General features: G+C 41.9%; 1 pseudogene; it reads right to left on the bottom strand.

Moving 5' to 3' along the window:
• Positions 1–9,054: 9,054 nt before the first annotated feature.
• The window catches only part of LOC148138148 (uncharacterized), a 33,443-nt pseudogene continuing 25,813 nt past the window's right edge, over positions 9,055–16,684 (bottom strand).

Here is a 16,684-nt window from a genome sequence, read left to right as displayed (position 1 = left end):
TTCTTAGGCTGAGCTCGACGGATCTTTGCTGTACAGGAGAGTCAATGTTTTTTGGGAACAGAGAGGAGACGGATGGCCAGACACAATCGGATCAGCAATGACCATTCTGAATGGTGCCGCCGAATGGCCAACTGCTTCTCCTAACCCATGTGTTGTTCCCTCAATCCACCCTTAGATGCTGTTACAGAGATAAACTGCTGATCCTACCTCATGTGTTTTTCCCTCAATCCACCCTCGAGGCTGTTACAGATATACTATTTCTCCTACCCCATGTGCTTTCCCCTCAATCCACCCTCCCGGATGTTACAGAGATATACTGCTGCCTCTACCTCTTGTGTTATTTCCTCAATCCACTCCTCAATTCGAGGACCAGGGTAGAGGACCATCCCATTCAGCGAGACTGGATCATTACAACGAGACGGGAGGAGATCATTTTGGCTCGTGAAGGAGTTACAGAGGAATATAGAAAGAAGTAATTCAGCTCGTTGAGTACATTGCACAGCCCAGGACGAGGCCATTCAACCCGCCTGAGCTGCTACACGGGAACAGGGAAGATGTCGCTAAAAGGGAATAGAGAATAGAGATGATTGTTTATTTTCAGGTTGTAAACATGTAACTGGTTTGGCCTCAGAGATCACTGTGGGGTCAGCAATGATCAATAATCTGTATCAAAGAGCTAGATGAAGGGACTGAACGTATCAAAGCTGAATTACCTTGTACACCAAGATGATCATTCAATATATCTTCAAATGAAGGTAATGAATCTGCATCGTGATATAGACAGGGAAGGTTAGTGAGCAAAGCTTCAGCAGAAATAATATAACAAGAGTTGTCTGTTGGGGTGCGAAGGATAGAACAGCAGGAAACTATTTAAATGGAGAGAGATCGCTGAACTCTGTGATGCAGATGTTTTACATTTTCCTGGTTCATGAATCATATGAAATCTGTCTGCAGATGCAGCAAGTGATTTGGAAGGTAAGTGGAATGATGCTGTCTGTGGAAACGGGTATTTGGTTTAATGAGGAATGTTTCACTGCATGTGTGCAGGGCATTGCTGAGACCACATCGGATACACTGGTTGCAGTTTTGCTCATCTAAACTAAAAAATGGATATAATTCCTTTTGAAGATTTTGAAGATTTCCCTTTACCCATTCCTATGAATCCTCATCCGGAAACCTTCAACCACGACGGTTGGAGGAAGAGCGCCTCATCTTCAACCGAGGAACCCTCCAACCACGATGAACTCGGATTTCACCAGTTTCCTCATTTCCCCTACCCCTACCTTGTCTCAGTCAAATCCATCGAATTCAGCACCGCCTTCCTAACCTGCAATCTTCTTCCTGACCTCTCCGCCCCCACCCCAGTCTGACCTCACCTTGACCTCTTTCCGCCTATCACATTTCCGACGCCCCTCCCCCAAGTCCCTCCTCCCTACCTTTATCTTAGCCTGCTGGACAAACTTTCCTCATTCCTGAAGAAGGGCTTATGCCCGAAACGTCGATTCTCCTGTTCCCTGCTGTGCTTTTCCAACAACACATTTTCCGCCTGAAAACAAGGTGTAAGAGCAGAAAATCCCTGGGTCATCTTTACCACTCGTGCAGGTTTCCGGATGAGGATTCATAGGAATCTGTCCACTGCCCGAAGCAAAGGGAATTAAGCCAAATCCAACTGCTCCGGGAAGAAATCCCGTTCCTTGATATTTGTGTAAGCAGAATAACTTCAAAGGCAGAAAAACAGTTGGGACACTCTATCATTTTACCATATGGTCAGAGTTGAACTTTCTGTGTCTCACATTTTTCTACAAAATTCCCCAGTCTGAGACTTATATCATTGGCCACGTCACTAAACTAGTTGCATTAAAATTTGCTTTCACCAGTAGAGGAGTCGGAAAAGACATCAGTGACCCTCCAACATTGGTCAGAACACGAACAAGAGATTCACAAAGTGCTGCTAAAGTGTGAATTCCCTTCCCCCGAAGTTTGTGATGCCTGGATATTTCCATTTATTCAACATTCTGTATGTTAATCATTTGACAGACAAATGAATGTAGGAAAATGGTACACAGACAGAAAAGTGTTGCTGAGACTATAATCAGATCTTACTGCGTGGTGGAGCAGTGACAAACTGTCTGATGACCCACACTTGTTCCTCAGTCTCATATTCCGATATAAAGTCTCAGCCCTTTATATCTCATGCACAGTAGCAGATGGAGGCCACTTGCTCCCAATACCTGATCCACAGTAAAACAGGATCTCATTCAATCCCTCACAACTGTCACACACAGATTGGTACGGAATGGAAAATGTTATTTGGAAATCCAAGTTGGGTTCGAAAGACGTCTCTGGTCTCTTTACAGAGTGTCTCCTCTCTGCAACTTGTGTTTCATTTGATGGTTATCTTGGAGACCTAGATTCACTGTGAATGCAGTCCCCATACCTCACCCAGAGATGACTCAAAGACGCTTTGCTCTCTCTGATTGCAACATTCAATAATAGAAAGTTCAAGTAAATTACAACGATTAACTTTGCAATTATAGAAAATGAGAACATAAGAAAGAGGATCAGGTAACTCGGACGGTCAAGCCATTGTATGCGATCATGGCTGATCTACTGTTAGTATTAGCTACTCTTTAATGCACCATTCTTCACACCCTTCAGCTCTCTTACAGGTCAAAAATCCATCTACCGCCTCTTGGAATACTTTCAGTGATGTAGCTCCCCTAACTCTCTCGCCCAAATGTTTCCTGACATTGATTCCCTTTCGTGAGATGAAAACAATCTCTAACAGACACCGTCACCTGTTGGTAAGAACAAGAAGTGAACACAGGGCTTAGGAAAGAGAGAATGGCCTTGATATCAAGACAGTCTTTAACTGAGGATATCATCGGGGCCACCTCATTATTTGAGCTGAATGGGAATCAGGTGTACCCTCCCCATTGGTCGGGGTCTTTCAGAGCACAAAGGAAGATGTTTGTGGGCAGTGGTCGACAATCCTCTCTGTCCCTGGACATCCCTTCAGGAGATCCTCAGGATAACTTCCTCAGCAGAAACATCTTCAGCTCCCTCGTCAACGTCTAATCGGCCCCACCCCCGGCGCCCCCCATCCATCATAAGATCAGAGCCGGGGTGATCATTGAAGATCAAACAATGTTCAGAATATCTTGTCACCCCTCAGCTGCTGAACCAGTATCTCTGTCCATGTGCAGTAAGACCTGGACAGCATTCAGGTTTGTGTTGTTAACGTGTTAGTAGCATTCATGTACTAGCACGGTCAGACACTGCACTTTTCCACAGTTAAAAGAGGCGATAATTCAGCACCTCAGCTTCTTTCTTGTGGCATAAAAGCCATTCCTTCTCTCTGCGAATGATATGAAATTTAGAACTTTCTTACACCTGTACATTCGCATCAATAAAGTCATCACTGGAGATGCCGATGGAGATGAATATCACTCTCAGAGGGAGACGCAATCACAAAGAATTCACTCGAAATAGGGAATGGTCACCTACCTGAATGGAAATGACTTGCAGGAACATGGAAATCAGGCAGAGGAAGGGAGCTATCTTTACTTTTGTTCTGCCCTCACGGGATGTGTGAAGCCCTGGTCAGACCAGCATGTTATGCTGATCTTGAACTGAGCAGCTGGTTCAGCTCTTCCATAGGACAGTAAAGAGTAAAACACATTGCTGTGGGTTTGCAGTCACACAGAAACCTGACCAGAGAAGGATGACACATTGCCTTCTCTGCAGGATATGAGGCATACAGATAGGCTTCTGTTTAAATCAAATGGTGATGATTTCATTTGCATTCAATCAAATTCCTTCATGAGACACCAAAAGACTATTATGTGTCTCTCAATTATGATTCAAAGACTTGAGCACAATATACTGTCTGCCCATCTGACAGATTCTGTGGAGAGAACAAATTAACCATCTCCAGTGCAAATATTTTGTGACAGAAGCAAAGTTAGAAGGGACTTGAAACAGTTACATCTGGATTTAACAAAAGCACAAACGATGGATTATTCACCAGTTAAACTGAGGCTGAGAAGGAGACTGAAATACCCTGATAGTTGCCCTGGGCTTGGTGAGTGGGGAGAATATGTAGAAATGTAAATCGGAATGGAGAAAAAAGATCATGGAGTTTGAGAACAGTATGGCTTTTCCTTGTGTATTGTTGAGTAAGTAATGAGTAGTATTTTGCTAGTTATAATTTGTAAGGAATAAAATATTTGACTGATCTAAAAATGATGACTTCCAAATTCTAAAATTTAAATATGAACAGCAATTCAGATCAACTCGATTTAATGGTCAGATGGAATGACTTACCAAGAACACCAACTATAGCGAGGATGGGATAGTAACCACCTTGAATAATCCAAAGGATACCTTCGATCCGTGATGCTAATGATGTCCAAGGCTGAGAAAGATAGTAAAAACCCCAGGATAAACTCCTGTCTGTTATTCTAATATTCCAGTCTAGTGTTCTCAGATTCTGCTCCATTATTGGAACATTCCGGTCGAATGCTCTCAGATTCTGATCTATTGTTGGAACATTCCAAATCAATGTTCACAGATTCTGACCTCTCTTCCCCAGTCTCTCGAGTTACTGACCCCTGTTAAGTGCAGTCAGTGATGCTACCGCCCATACTGGGATAACACAATGAACGGAGTCCCTAATTAATAGAAGAGGCCAACGTTCCAGTGACACATTTAGGATCTGCAGAGACTGACATCAATCACAGTCGATGAACAAATTGCTCCAGCTAACGCCATTCAGTTCAATACTCTTTTACTAAAAATCAAAACAATGATTAACATTTTCGCATTCTGGCTGGGGTATGTGAGTGTGACTCATGAAACAAATGTTGAGGCTGGTAGAGGAATTGAGTGTAACCATTCATGCTGCCTTGGATATGGGAGTAATGTCATATGTTTATCAGAATTTAAACATGCTTCTCTGTTTATAAATGGAGACATACATTCTGTAACTACCGATCAAGCATTATAATTTCAATAACACATTGAGACAATTTTTATAGATCATGATCTGAGAGGAACGTACGCCTGAGACGCCGTGGGGTTATAACAGGCAAATGGCAGAAAATTGTACGTGACAAATGCAATTCAGATTATTACTCCAGGATCAGAAAGTTTAGATGAGGGCTGTGCTATTGATGTTATCTATGTTAACGAATTGTGACAAAGTGTCATTTATTGGACTTCAATTACAGTGTGGATATGGAATTGTAGAGGAAACAGAAAACAGAGAATGGGGGGAGATGGCAGTGCAGATTGGAGGGAGAGACAAGAATATTCCCCAGTCATCAGCATTGGAATGTTACTCTTTATAACTCATATGAGGAGCAGATTCAAGGATACATCTAAAGTGGTGAACGAGAACTGAAATCTGTTTATTGAACACAAAATACAGGGACAAAATGATTTTCTGTCCATACTAAACTATGGAAAGTACAAATACATAAAACAGTTAAAATGCACTCATAATATTGAGCTACATAAATTGAAATGTATATTACAAAACGATGGAAGTGGTCTGCAAACTTTATCAATCATTATTTGACCCACATCTGAGATGATGTTTTCCCCTCTGTCAGTGATCCACCTCACTGAGATTCTCTGGCGCAGTATCTCAGTATCGAGGGGTTTTCCGAAACCTGCTGCTTTTAACCCAGTCTATTTAAATTTATCCACCTTTTCCCTATGAAAAATCGCTTGGCTTTTTGGACTGTGTTTAACTGTCAGCAACTCAGCTCTGTGATATTATAGAAGATTAATGATCTTGGACCACAGCCAGTATCAGCACAGTGCTCACAGGGTATTGCACCAGACGCAGGCCTTGCAGTCCGTGAGGATTTCTTAATAAAACTTCCATTTTCTGTCTGTTCCTGACTATCTCCCCACATGTGTCTTCTGATCTATCCAACTCACCCTCGTTTAACACCCCTCCAATCACTCCCTGTTTCCAAATTGTGCAGTTGTACAGCTTGATGTTGTGGCCATTTTGGAGAAATTGACAGATCAGCGCCAGGAATGATTGTTGTAGGTTCCGGGGTTTAGTTGCTTCATTAAGAACAAAGAAGGTACTAAAACAGGATGGGGGGGGGGGGGGGGGGGGTCGGGAATTGTTTGTCAAAGACAGTATTACGATGGCAGAAAGGATGTTTGATGAGGACTCGTCTACTGAGGTCGTATGGAAGAGGTGAGAAACAAAAACGGAGAGGTCACCCTGTTGAGAGTTCTCTATAGCCCTCTGAAAAGTTCCAGAGTTGTATGGGAAAGGATTACAAAGTGATACTGGATTGTAGAGAACGTAACAAAGTGGTTGTTATGGAAGAATTTACATTTCCAAATATTGATCGGAAACGCGACAGTTCAAGTACTTTATATGGGTCAGTTTTTGTCCAATGTGTGCAGAATGGTTTCCTGACACTGTATGTAGATAGGCCAACAAGGAACGAGGCCAAATTGGATTTGGTACTGGGTAATGAACCATACCAGGCGTTAGATTTGGAGGTAGGTAAGCAGTTCTGTTCAGTTATGTTTACTTTAGCGATGGAAAGGGACAGGTGTATACCACAGGGCAAGAATTTCGCTGGGGAAATGCAATTATGATGCCATTCGGAAAGGTTTTAAGATGCATAGGATGGGGAAAGAAACGGCAGGGTTTGCGCACAATTCAGATGATTTTACAATGAACAGCTACTGCGTGTCTTTGATAAGTTTATACCTGTTAGGGAAGAGAGAAATGGTCGACTGAGAGTGCTGAGGTTTACTGAAGAAGTTGAATCTCTTGTCAAGAGGAAGAAGGAGGCTTATGTAAAGATGAAGCGTGAAGGCTCAGTTCTGATGTTTCAGAGTTACATGACTGCCTGGAAGAACTTAAATAAAGATCTAAGAAGAGCCAGGAGAAATCATCAGAAGTCTTTGGCAAGTAGGATCCAGGAAACCCTCATGCTTTCTTTCAGTACGTCACGAATAAAAGAATGACCAAATTAAGATTAGGGCCAATCAAGGACAGTAGTGTGAAGTTTTGTGTGGAGTCTGAGGAGGTAGGACAGGCGCTAAGTAAATATTTGAATCAGTATTCACAATGGAAAAAGACAATACATTCGAGGCCAATACTGAGATACAGGCTATTAGACGACATGGGTTTGAGGTTCGTAAGGTGGAGGTGTTAGCAATTCTGGAGAGTGTGAAAATAGATTAGTCAACTGGGCCAGATGGGATTTATCCTGGGATTCTCTGAGAAGCTTGGTAAGAGTTTACACAACCATTGGTTCGGACTTTTACATAGTCATTGTCTCCAGGAATAGTGCCAGAAGACTGGAGGACAGAAAATGTTGCCCACTTGTTCAAGAAATGGAGGAGAACCAACTCAGGTAATTATATACCAGGCTTTCTTTGGTTGTGGGTAAAGTGTTGGAAAGGATTATAAGAAATAGGATTTATTATCATCGAGAAAGGAATCATTTGATGAAGGATAGTCAACAAGGTTTTGTGAAGGGTATGTCATGTCTCACAAATCTTAATGAGTTCATTGAGAAGGTCTCCAAACAGGTGGATGAGGTCAAATTGTGGTATATGGATTTCTTTAAAGCGTTTAGTAAAGTTCCCCATGGTGGGCTATTGCAGAAAGTATGGAGTCGAGAGTGTGGTGCTGGAAAAGCGGAGGAGGTGAAGCAGCGTCCAAGGAGTAGGAGAGTCGATGTTTGGGTATAAGTCCTTCATCAGGAATCAGTTTTCTGGTCTCCAGCATCTGCAGTCTTCACTTTCTCTTAGCTCCTCGGATGCTGTCTGACCTGCTGTGCTTTTCCAGCGCCACACTTTCGACTCTGATCTGAAACATCTGCAGTCCTTACTTTCTCCCAGAAGATACGGAGACATGGACGATGATTTAGCGGTTTGGATCAGAAATTGGCTAGCTGAAAGAAGGCAGAGTGTGGGAGGATTGATGGGGAATGTTCATCCTGGAGTTCAGTTACTAAGGTTGTATGTAAGGATCTGTTTTGTGGCGACTGTTGTTTGTCGGTTTGAAAATAACCTTGCTGAGGGCATAGAAGGACGGGTTAGTAAATTTACGGTTGACAGTAAGGTCGGTGGAACTTGGGCAGTGCTGAAGGACGTTGCAGGTTACAGGAGGATATCGATAAGCTGCAGACATGGGCTGATAAGTAGCAAATGAAGTTTAATGCGGAAAAATGAGACATGATTCACTTTGGAACGAGAAACAGGAATGCATATTACTAGCCTAATGGTAATATTCTTGATAATGTAGATGAACAGAGAGATCTTGTTGTTCATGTACATTGATGACTAAAAATTGTCACCAAGGTTTAAAGGGTTGTTCAGAAGGCAGCCAGTTTGTTTGCTTTTATTGTTAGAGGAATTGCGTTTTGGAGCCATGAGGTTATGCTGCATCTGTACAAACTCTGGTGCAGCCATATTTTGAGCATTCAAGGCAGTTCTGGTCCCCTCATTTTTGGAAGGATGTGGAAGCTTTGGAAAAGGTGAAAAGGTGATTAACTAGGATGTTGCCTGGTATGGAGGGAAGGTTTACATGAAAGGCTGAGGGACTTGAGTCTATTTTGATTCGAGAGAAGAAGGTTGAGAGACATACAAGATCATCAGAGGTTTAGGTATTGTGGACAGTGAGAGCCTTCTCCTCTAATGATGATGGCTAGCATGAGGGGACATCGTTTTAAATTGTGGGGTGATAGATTTCAGGCAGATGTCAAAGGTAGTTTCTTTACTCAGAGAGTAATAAGGGCGTGGAACATCCTGCCTGCCCAACGGTAGTAGACTCAACACCTGTAAGGCCATTTCAATGAACATTGGATAAATATAAGGATGAAAACGGAATAGCGTAGGTTAGATGGGCTTCAGATTGGTTTCACAGGTCAGTGTCACATTGAGAGCCGAAGGGCCTGTACTGCGCTGTAATGTTCTATTTTCATGGACCTACAGTGGGCTGAATAGCTTCCTTCTCTGATGTAACAATTCTGAGGTACTCTGACTCGCAATAAAAGCTTTAGGTCACTGGAGAGACAGGTTAGTCTGGTAAAGGACAAACACTGCATTATCATCCATCATCTCTTCCTGTTCTCTGATATGCAGCGGCCTCAATGTATCTGACCAAACAAAATAGATTGATTCAAGTTCAAGCAATCAGGAGGACGTTCCCCCGAGGGGACTTCCATCAGAGGATTTAATGAATATTAAGTTTTCAGAATAACACAAATAATAAACAATATCAAAGCAGGACAATAATTGCCAGCAGAGTAAAACTTACAGTTCCAAATAGTTCCAAGTTGAACATTGTGTTCAGTTTTGGTCACCTTGCTATAGGAAGGATGTTATCAAACCGGAACTTTACAAGGATGTTGCCAGGACTGAAGGATCTGAGTCATAGGGAGAGGTTGGATAAGCTGGGACATTTCTCTTTAGAGCACAGGAGACTGAGGGGGGCATGAAGTGTTTGAGAGGCCAGACATGGCCCACATCAGTTCCAATCTCCCAGCCTACCTCGATCCCCTACAATTTTCCTACCAGTGGAATGGGTCCATAGCAGGTGCTGATCCCTGGAACATCTAGACAACAAGGACATTTGCGTCAGACTCTTGCTCATTGATTAGAGGTCCAACTTCAACACTATTATTCCCTTCAGACTGATCACAAATCTACATGACCTTAGTCTCAGCTCAGCCTTCTGCAATTGAATCCTCAGCTTTCTGATCCACAGTCCGCAATCACTGAAAATAGGTAACTTGCTTCTTCCACAATAACATTCAACATTGAAATCCCAAAGGATGTGTCCTCAGCAAAATACATAACGGAAATCGAGGGCTTGGTGATGTGGTGCAATGAGACCAAACTCTCTTTCCACGCCAGCAAAACTAACCAATTGATCAATGACTTCAGAAAGAAAGGAGGAGAACATGCCGCCATCTACATCAATGGATCTAAGGTTGAAAGGGTGGAGAGCATTAAGTTCCTCAGACTGACGATAACCGACATCCTGTCCTGGACTTCCCATGTAGATCTGACAGTCGAGATGGTACAGCAACGCCTCTTCTTTCTCCAGAAGCTCAGGAAATTTGGCATGTCCACAAGGACCCTCAATAATGTCTACAAATGCACCACTGAGAGCAAACCATCCGTTGCATAATGGTCTGCCACAGCTCTGCCCAGGATAGTAAGAGAAATGACAGAAGGTTGTGTGCACAACCCATGCCATCACGGAAGCCAACCTCCCATCAATTGACTCCATTTACATAACTCACTGCCGCAGAAAGGCTGACAACATTATCAAATCCTGGATCTCCTACAATCTCTTCCATTAGGAAGACAATACAGAAGCCTGAACGCATAAACCAGCAGCTCATGAACAGCATTTTCCCAGCCATTATTAAACTGAGGAATGGATTCTCGAACTTCAGATAATGCTGATCTTGCTCACGTTTTTTTCCCGATTGCATGCCCTTTGTGGTGCAGCCTGCATGCTTCAGTCTCAGCTTTTCCTTTACCCTCTGATCTGTATGCCCTTGCTTACTGTAGGAGCAAAGACTCTGGAGGCAGACAGGACACAGGCACGGAGTGGAATTTAATTCATCCTTAATGAGATCAGAATAAGTTATCTTTTGTAGTAAATCTTCATAAGGTTTTGTGCCACAATTTAATTATTTTATTACTGCTCTGTTACAAATCATCAATTTAAAAACAAAGAAACTTCTTTATCACTACGTTAGCATGTTTCAGAATCTTGCGAATCAGATTATCCTTTCTTTTGCCTTGGAATAATTCCCTTCTCAAAGGCTTCTTTTTCACTTATGGTGAAGCAATCTATTTTAAATTCTGACAATCTTGTGGCTCTTCAAATACAGACAGTCGAAGTAGACTTTTAAATTTCGGCCACTCCATGTCTCTAAAAAAACAGTCAGCTGCGAAACTCACTGCCCGAACTGTGTATAAACAACGAGTTTCACTCTACTTTGGTGCATGCTTCAATAAATCCAATCAAATCAAATCATATGATAGAGAGGAGGAAATTCTCGCAAGGTCAATAGAACCAGATTGAATCATTGCTTCCTGCTGCATTCGGCCAAAAATCGTGATAGGCGTTTAAACAACTAACTGGTGGAGAGGGCTCCACAATTATCCCTATCCTATCAATGGATCAGCGTTGCACATCAGTGTAAAAAAACAAGGAAATAGTATCTCTTCCATCCTCAGCCAGGAGTGTTAAGTCACTGATCCGACTCACCCTCATCATGATGCCCACAGAATCACTGATGCCAGTCTTCTACCAATTCGATTCGCTGCAGACGACATGAAGAAACAACGGAAAACAGGAGATACGACAAAGGCAATGAGCTCTGACACCATTCCTGCAATAGGACTTAAGACTTGTGCAGCACAACATGTCGTGTCCGTGGGGAAACTCTTTCATTCCAGCTCCAACTCCGTCATCTCCCTGGCAACGTGGAAAATTCCTCAGCTATATCCAGTTCCTAAGTGGGAAATAATTACAATCTGCCCAATTACCACTCCTTCAGTCTCATCACAACAGTCAAATTGGTGGAATTTCCTTTTGACAGAGCTGTCAGGCAGCACAGAAATAACTAGCTCAGTGTGATTTCCGATAGGTCCCCATGTGGCAGTGGTGCTGTTGTGGAAATGTCACTGAATTAATAATTCAGACCAGGCTAATGCTCTGGCAGGTGGTGGAAGTCAAAAAACAATTATTACAATATGGAGATCTCAAATCTGGTGATAGTAACAGTGACTTTGAATTCAATGCCAATTGTACACACGAATTTCCTTCCCCGATGTATTTTCAGGAAGTAAATCCCCTGAGCTTTCCTAGTCTGGCCTAAAAGTGACTCCAGGCAAACAGACATGTGGTAAACTCTTCAATGGTCTCTGAAACGTCCAAGCAAGACACTCTATTATGGCAAACTGCTCAGAGGCCTTAAAGGATAAACCCGGATAGAATACCCGGCACCAGCCTCGGTATCGGAATAGAGAATGGGAAACACAGTCATCTCCACCATGCAGAGATCTCTTTCCTAACATCTGAGAGATTGTGACAGCATTTACAGAGCTTTCCCACAGACTGCACGGAATGATCGGGAATGGAGTAGGCCATACAGCACATTGAGTCTGCAAGATTCTAGTTCATGGCTGAACATCTCCTCAATGCACTTTCCCCACACAGATTACACATCCCTTAATGTGATTAACCTTATGAAGCTATTAAATAGGAACTGCAGTAGTCCCTTTGGTCTGTCGAGTATGCTCCCCAATTCAATATAATGATGGCTGACCCTTTATTTCCACACTATACTCCTGCCCTCTCACCCATCCCTTCAGTATCCAGACATCCTTATTAGTATTTAGTGCCTTGTCTTCCACAGCCATACGTTTGAGAGAATTCCCTAGGTTCATCAGTCTCTGAGTACAGACATTTATTTTCATCTCAATGCAGTGTGACGTGCCTGTACCTAATACTGTGACCCCTTGTTTTAGACGTAATGGCCAGGGGTATTATCATCCCTGCTTCTAATCTATCTCGCCCTGTCCGAGTTTTATATATTGCTCTGAGATCTCCACTCATTTTCCTATACCCCATGGAATACAGGCTCAGTCACCTGAAACTCTGATCCCACAAGTCTGTCATTCCAAAGATTAGTCTGGTCACCCTTTGCTGCACTCCCGCAATGTCATGTTTTTTTTCTTCCCTTTATTAGATACAGAGACCAAAACTGCACACAATACTGCACAGTTTTCGAGATGAGGTCTCACCAAGGCCCTCTACAGCTGCAGTAAGACACCATTACTCCTGGACTCAAGTCCTCCTGAAATGAGGGTCAACATACCATTTATCTTCCTAACTACTTTCTGCTCCTGCAATATTGCTTTCAGTTACTTGAGGACCAGGAGATTCCAGATCCTTTTCAATGTTACAGCTCCCCACCTGGTTGGTCTGTGCACACTAGTCTCTGTGCCAATGTATTCCCAGTATTGGCTTCTGTCTCCAGACATGACTGACCTGCCTGGAATTCGGAGATCTGTCCAAACAAAAAAAAAGTGTCGTTCCATTTATAGATCGACGTTTCTTAAACACTCCATTTTCAAATGGTCGGCTGGCATTCTATTGTTCCCAACAAAGTAGACAACATCACATCTATCCACACTGCTCTTCATCTGCCACATATTTACTCATTCCCTCCATTTTTCTCAATCACCTTGAAGTTTTTTTCACATCTTCCTCACCTTTCAAAATCTTGGTTCCTTCAGCAGACTTGGAAACTTTGCATTTGATTCCCTCAACCAGACGTTTGAGATGTATTGTGAATATCTGGCGCCCAAGCACCAATCATTGCGATGCCACACGAGCCTTCCAAACTGAAAAATATCAATTTATTCCTACACAATGTTTCCTGTCAGCTCTGTCATTGTAACACCATGTCCATATATTATCCCCTATTCCATGTGCTTTTACTTTGCACGGTAGGTTTGGGGATCTATTTAAAAATCTTGCAAAAAATCCAAGTTCAGTGCCTCTATTGCTTTCCTGTAATGAATCTTCCAGTCAGTTTCTCAAATATGATTCCCATTTCTTCAATGTGTGTTGATTTTTTCTATGCCCATTATTTTCAGTTCCAATAATTTCTCCAAATCAGTTCATTTACTAATTTCATTCTACATCTTTATCTCATTAGACTTAGGGTTTCTCCTATTGCTGGGAAGGCTTTGTTTATGTCTTTTTCTGTGAAGACAGAAGTGACGTTGTTGCGTCATGTTTCTCTGTTCTCTATTTTTTACTTCCTGAATTCAGACTGTAAGGATGCTGACACTTTGATTAAAAAGAACCGCTGTTGTCTATTCACCCTGTCCATGCCCCTTGTAATCTTAAACATGAATTACTTAGCCACTCAACTTTCTCTGTTCCAAAATAAATAACCCAAGCTTACCCAGCCTCTCTCCACAGCTCATATGCTCAATCCCAGGGAGCATCCTGGTGAATCACCTCTGCACCTCATCCAGTACAGTGACATCCTTTCTGTAATGTGGCTCCCCGAACTACACACAGTATTTAATTTGGCCTTACCAAAGTGCTATGTAACGTTTATAATCTTTGGATTAATGAATAAAGGCTTTATCTACGGTCCTGCTTAATTCATCGATGATCATATTCAGTCACATTCAGGGTTGTGTGGAGAAGCACTCTCTGAGCTTCCTAGTGTGCTGCCATTCATTGAGTACTCCCCTGTCTGGTTACTTCTTCCAAAGTGCATCACCTCATATTTATCAGGGTTACATTCCAGCTGCCGTTGATCTGCCCATCTGACCATTCCATCTGTATCTTTCAGCAACATAAGGCCTCCCACCTCACTGCTAACTACCCGGCCAACCTTTGAGTCAAACACAAACTTGCTTCTCACACTCCTCCTACACACTTCATATGCACATCACTTATGAATGCCAGAAATAATAAGGGACCTAGCACTGATATCTACGGTACACCAGGGGACATTGGTCTCCAGTCACACAGTCTTCTACCAAGAAGTTGAGTTGGGATGCAACTTGGTAAGTCACTCATGACTCCTAACTGCTCCCTGATTGTTCTGTTCCAGTTGGCGTACCTGTAGAATATTTGGGGATTCTCCCTGATCTTGCCCTGCCAGCAGGTTTTCACGTCTCTGCATGCATCAGACCTCTCTGAGTGAAGAATTTCCTCCTTATTGCAGTATTAAATGGCCTGTTCTTATCCTGCGATTATTTGCCTTAAATGTAGAGTAGACAACCAGAGAAACATCCTGTTTATTTGCACCTTGTCACATGTTTCATAGATTTTCTAAATTTCACTGTGATCACCTCTCGTTCTTTAAAACTGGAGAGGTCGCAATACAAGTGTCCCCATCAGAACATCTTGTAATCTGAGGCATTAATCTGGAAAATGTCCATTGCACATCCTCTGTGATCAGTATACTCTTTCTTAGATTGGATCACCAAACTGTACACAATACTTGAGGTATTATCTCACTAACACTCTATGCAACTGCTTCATGATGTCTTTACACATATATTCTGATTAATTTAAACTAACTCCAACCTAACTTTAACATTCCAATTACACATATTCCACGAAATTGAATTCACGTTGATTGCATTTACGAACTCACTGTGTGATTTCTTACAGAAAGACTTCTGAAATTACAAACACACCACTTCCACTGGTTGGCCATTGTCTATGCCGCAAGAAAAAAAAAACCTCGTACAATTCCAAAGTTTGTCACATATGATTTCTCTGTCAAAAATGCATAGGGATTCTCTGCAATGTTGCTGCTAATTTCTAAATACCCAATATCACATATTATATAACAGATTCCATCTGTTTCCGGACAGATGTCAAATTAATTTGCCTGCATTCCTTCACATTATCTCTTCTTCCATGCCTACATAGATGGATCATGTTTACTAACTTCCAGTTGTCTACAATGGCTTAAATAAAGCAGTCACCGACAGTGCAATGAAAATACTGTTTTATTTCTGACATTTTCATATGAGGTATATCTGCCCCATCAGGCTTAGCAATGATCAATATAACTCCATTTTTAAGAACTACCTTGTTGCTGATTCGAATTGACTTTATGTCTTTAGTTCCACAAGTCCCTTGTGATCACTTGCTTTATACGGAGATTTCCTGGAGCTTTCTCAATGAAGACAGATGCAAAGTAACTGGTTAGTTTCTCTGCCATTTATTTGTTCCACACAGTTGCAAATTTCCACATTTGACCTTGCTTTTGTTTTCTTTGGTAGATTCAAGCAGTCTTTGTGCTTCCTGTTTGTTTGTATTCATGTTCCTTTTGAATTCCTTAACACTTTCTTCGTCCTTATTTTCGGAAAAATAAATCTCACAGAACATTCAGATTTCCACAATATCTGGAAATCTTCTGAAGCTCCTTCCTTTGATTAAATGCAATCTTTAATTTCTTACGTTAACCATCAGTGAGTCATGTTCCCTTTCTTTGGTGTTGTAACTTAGTGATATTCATGTATTTTTCAGACTTTGCAGTATTTCTATCGATAACCATCATTGTTTGTCGTACTCTAAATATCACATTGTATTTTTCCAATTCACTTGATCGTCTAGCCTCCCGGCTTCCATGATATTTGAGTGTAATGTTCAAAATTTTATATTGCATGCACACGTCGTGTAAAATGCAACATATTAAGGTCACTAGTCCTCCAAAGCTGCTTCAGAACAAGATTAGTAATTAGTTCTTCTGACCACACAACATCACACCCGAAAGAACCTGCTCTGTCGTTTGTTTCACACCATTGTCATCAATCTACCTCATATACACTTAAGAAATTTATTTTTCACACCATTAGCATTCATTTAGCTTACGCAGTTTAGTTGCAATTTTAGAGCATCCAATATTACCGCAGCATGCACAATATTTGCATGTCTAATTTCCAGAGCATAGATTGCACAACATTTGCACAACATTTTTGGATTCGATATGTTAGGCACCAATGTTTGTTCCTCCTTGTTGTTTGCAAGTTCCACGCAAACTGATTTTGAAGAAGCTCAGGGGTGTGTTCTGTAGTGTTATTAGTGATAGACATGGACAGGACATTGGAGAGACTCACCCCA

Source organism: Chiloscyllium plagiosum, unplaced genomic scaffold, assembly GCF_037043375.1.
Source record: "Chiloscyllium plagiosum isolate Xiang-an unplaced genomic scaffold, Cpla_swu_hap1 HiC_scaffold_41, whole genome shotgun sequence".
Taxonomy (NCBI): domain Eukaryota; kingdom Metazoa; phylum Chordata; class Chondrichthyes; order Orectolobiformes; family Hemiscylliidae; genus Chiloscyllium; species Chiloscyllium plagiosum.
The sequence above is the reverse complement of the archived record's forward strand: the minus strand, read 5'-3'. Positions and strand labels throughout refer to the sequence as shown.